Source organism: Diadema setosum, chromosome 9 (genome assembly GCF_964275005.1).
Source record: "Diadema setosum chromosome 9, eeDiaSeto1, whole genome shotgun sequence".
NCBI classification, from domain to species: domain Eukaryota; kingdom Metazoa; phylum Echinodermata; class Echinoidea; order Diadematoida; family Diadematidae; genus Diadema; species Diadema setosum.
The window spans coordinates 31,634,252-31,639,319 of record NC_092693.1 but is presented as its reverse complement, the minus strand read 5'-3'; positions in this window follow the sequence as shown (position 1 = coordinate 31,639,319).

The window sequence follows — 5,068 nt, the reverse complement described above, 5'->3', positions numbered from 1 at the left end:
GTCAAAGATACCTTTACTATATACTTAACAGTGTGTGGATGAAACAAAAATTTACATTTAAATACGCATAAATCACGGTTCTCACCTTTTCAAAATAGAAATAACATTACGCCAATTTGAATGAACATGTTTGGAATTTGACTGCCCATACGCGAAATTGAATGCCTGAAATACCATTTTCCGCCAGTGCTGGCGAATTTGAATGACTGAAGAGCACGTGCCAATTTGAATGCCCGTTTTACGAATTCGAAAGGCACATGTGCGAATTTCATTGACCGAAATGCTAAATTGAACGAACAAGTTGCAATTTTGAATGACAGAATGTGCAGTGACGAGGATTTTCGCTAAATTGAATGAACCTTTTATCAAATGGACTGACAAAAGTGCGAAATTGGCCGGCAAAACCTATAATAAACTCAGGCTCACTCCAGTAACTATAATCTCCAATACTTTCTATCTCACCGGAAAGCAAACAAAAAACCAAAAACTTCCACCAAATCACATATTGATGTACGGGTATAGTTGCGTTTATATCGTATCATCACCCCCATTTATAGTTGAAATATCTGGTGTCAGAGGAGCGTATGAACGTTTTCTTCTCCTTTCGTTTGTTTGTTTGTTTGTTTGTTTTTGTAGTGTAGTTCATTTGGGGTCGTGATTAACTTAACGATGCCCCCCGTATACCTCATTGAAAGAATTTAAGCCAAAGTAAGCGGATATGGACTATATGCGCATGGAGAACTTTACATGAATGTGTACGGAATGTAAGCTGTCATCAAAAGTACTCAGTGTTGTAAAAGTCACATAGAGAATATCTCGATTTAGCGAGGCCGTTAAAAAAAAAAGAGAGAGAACGTGTAACGGAATAACTTGCACGTTCATAGCCATGATTTGACTCGTCCAAGAGAGGTTGTCGGTGGGCGTTAACGCAGTTTAAAATAGCCTCCTGTCAGTTTATGTTCTGTCATCGAAATGTTTATGACGAGTCTGTTTTCTTCTTTCCGTATACTATGTTTTTTATGCTCATCTATCTTTCAGCTGTGGTTGGAAATACGTCGTTTCACAATATTGTAAATTTCACAATATTGTAAATAGAATTCACATCAAGGAGTCTATGACCGTGAATTTTATCCCTGGAATTAGAATTTAAATGCATGTAGTGAGTTAAGTATAGAAAAAGTGCTCGAGCACGCGACACGAGGTACATTATACATGAAATATGAGTATAAAAATAAAATGAATCGTTAGTTAATCAAGGAGGAGAATTTTGTAAACATTTCAGGGTACAAGTATATAGCTGTTGCAATTTGTGGTGACGTGATTTACATATATTATAAATTATTGTACAAATCGTGTGTCCAAATATAAATGATGAACTTTTTATTACTGTCTACCTTTGTTAAAAGCCTTTTACTATGTGAATAAATTGATATCGATTAATGATGCATTCATGTCTCGAAACTTTTCTCGTATATTCCGGTGTGAAATAACTGCGTCGAGTGTAAGAGAAAAGGGATGAAATTTTCAGTTTTAAGTGATGCAATCTGGTAATGTGTAATGGAATCCATGACTTACGACCTTCTTCTAATAAACTAACGGCAGAAGGTTCTTGAAATCACATGTAAAACGGGAGCAAGAAAGAGATGCTTGTATATCGTATTTGTGATTATTCACGAAACACTGGATAATACTGCATGGTTGCAGCACTAACGTAACTAGTGTATTAAAGTTGGATGTGATGTTGCATAACATCTCAGCAAGCCCATTTGTACACCAATAAGTACAGTGCATGTAGAGTATGTATATATAAATGTATAATTATGTACATTGGGAATGCAAACGAGACAAGATGTTTTGTTATTCCATGAAGGAAAACTTGAGCAAAAATTGTGATTTCATGTGCAGTTCAACAGGAAAAGTTGGGGTAACATCTAATTTAATTTGCATATTTTGCGATTACTATCATTGTCTACTAAAAACATGTTAAACTTCAAAATCCATTAATTTACTTACTCTTTATTCATTTTGTTTGATTGTTTGTTTTTACCCAACTTCTGCAAGTCAAATTGAAACACGTAGTGACATTGCACTGTGATTGTTATTTTATGTGAAGTTACTGTGAGTCTGTCGATTGATACGTTGTAAAACTGTAGGATTGAAGATAACTGCCCATTTCAAAACCCTCACCTATTGGTAAGAAGATTGAACTAACCAAGACCATTGTAAGAGAATACACTGTATGACCTGTAGATGTTTTTCGCTATACCTAGCCAAAGTCGCGGGCTTTGCGGTGACAGAGACTGAGAGTGAGATAAACAAGGTGAAAGCAAGAATCCCAGATAAAGTAATTTCTCCGACTTTATTGAAACTTTGCTGACACAAGGTAACAAAAAGTCGACGCAACTCTGTATTTTGATATAAACATTATAATATACAAATGTACATCCATCCGACAAACATATTCAGAGAGAGAAAGACGGGTTCTATCGCAGCTCTGTGCTTTCGAACGCTGAAGCCGACATTGATCCATCGGACGGTGCTGCCCTAGCTTCTGGAATGGAGAAGGTTACTGTAAGCGATGTCTCTCCCGGTAGATGCGACTCTGCGGTTGGGTAATAAGGTAATGCTTCTGAACTACCGCGTGGCTCCTGCGTCGAACCCGCAGCCGCCGCCGCCGCCGTCGCCGTTGGACGTGGGCGCGGCACAACCGGATAAAACTCGTGCTTCGACTGCGGCGGGTACGGGTTGGCCAAAACTGGCTTGGGCTGGATTGAAGCAGTTGGTTCAGGTTGGCTTTCACGTACGTTTTTGCCATTCGGCTGCCCCTTCGAATCTCGATGGGCATTTCGGAAAGCCGTGTCCGAAATGCGTTCGTCTCCGAGGCGGCTTAGCCGAGGGCATGGAGGGTATGGCTTTGCGGCAGTCGGGTAGACTGATTGCAGGTCGCCCTCCCCGTCCGTCATCTCTACCATAGTGATGCTGTTGGACGCACCTGCGGGCGGCTCGTCGTTCATCCTGTACCGGTGAAAGCGATTTCCTTCCTGATGGCGTTGGCGACGTTTGTGCACCATCCATGAGATTCCCAGGAGGACGATGATGGCCAGCACAACGATGTATGAGTAGGAGCTGCCGGACGAAACCGGCTTGCGCACGTTCGCTGCAGAACATGAAAACATCAATACCGTTGGGTCTAAGTATAAACGTATAGGACGTTTTGGTTGTTTTCAAATAAACAGATTACACGAACCTGACACTCTTGCCCGAAATGTCAAATTGATTGTTTTAACAAGTGGTGACTCTATTTGAACATTCTTCTATTGTATACTGTAGGATGACATCGGTAAATGCATGTAACCATAAGTGTAAGTATTTTGCAATGCTTGGGGGGGGGGGGAGGGGGGCAAACGTGGACCTTTTTCAACATCGGCGTGCTTATAGAGAATGGAAATAAACTCACCAGGATGGAAGGAGAAATTCCGAACCATCTTGTCCTTCGTCATTTTGTTGTTAGCACTGACCTTGATAGAAGTATTTCAACCACAACTGCCATGGCGATTGTAGGTTTAATCAAAATAAATTATTATTCATACAATTGTCAGAGCAGAGTTAAAGTGGCAAGAGTTACGATGCTCACAATCAACTGCTTTTATTAACATCAAAATGATGATGTAAGGCTTTCATGAACAAAAAAGAGCAGAAGAAAATATTTGGAAAGACGATCTGTTTATGCTCTAATTGCAACAAAGAAGTGCAGGATGGGTATGAACAATTGTACAAATTGCTTACTCATTCCGCAGGACACACCCACGTCGTCAGCGTGTGAACAGCCACTTGTGTCCAAGCCCGGATTGGGACAACTCGCAAAGGAATCTTCCCTTCCATTGCATCCAAGGTTGGCAAGCCAAATTGGACCCTTGCCTTGACCGAAGTATGCATCACTGTAGTAGTCAATGACCGTGTAGTCCAATGCAAGCTGCCGGCAGGCAACCTGGATATTAAGCAACAACAAATAAAACAATAGCAGTAGCAGCATTGATCAGGATTATGATAATCATTCATCGCAGTCATTATCGTGACAATACAAATTATAATGACAATTTGGTAATACAGCTGTAACAGTTCTTTATTCTAAAGGTTCGTTATTCCGAAGGTTGTTTAATCCGAAAATGAAATAAGGTTTGTAATTTCGAAGGCTCGTTAGTATGTACCGTCTTGAAACAATTTTCGGATAACTAACCTTTTGAATAACGAACCTTACTCTATTTTCGAATTAACGAACCTTTGGAATAACGAGCCTCTTTTCGTTTTCGAAATTACTTTGGAACAACGCCACGTTCTGATTAACGAATCCCTTTTCACATTTTCGGATTATCCAACCTCTAGGAGAAAGGATTGTTTGTAGTTCGGAATAACGAACCTTCAGAATAACAAACCTTCGGAATAACGAACATCATGTGAGTTTTCGTGCTCAGGTTGGACTTGTACCGGTCAGGGGTTTGCAGATTTCGATCAACAATGGGTAAGACACGTTGTAAGAGGAGTATAAAACCTCAACCGTTCCATGTTCACGCAAGAAACCTGCACTGGCGCAATTCCCGATAATCTAGGCGATTTCATACTGTCACTATCTGAAAATGCCAATATACCTCTGCATCGAAGACTGTGAAGTCTCTATCACACACCGTACCCCAAGAACCATTATGGTAAACCTCAAGACGGCCGTAGTTGTGGCTTCCGTGATAGTGTACAAGTCGAATGTCTGCGGAATATGAAAAATACAAAGAAATGCAGTGGAATTTTAAAAGTACCGTACCACTGCTTACGGTTATACATTCGATTGCTTGGTATCTCCATTAGACCTACGGTATTGCTGTTTAATTGTGGGGACCAGATCAGTCTGAATATTGAGTCATGACATTGCAAATTACCCTGAAAATATCTAAACAGACAGGTACAAAAAACCACAACAACTACAACAGGAGACTAAAAACAAAAAAGACTGAAAAAAAATGTTCATTGGATATACAGGACAAAGAATTATCGCCAAGGTCAGGTTAGCTGTCGTATA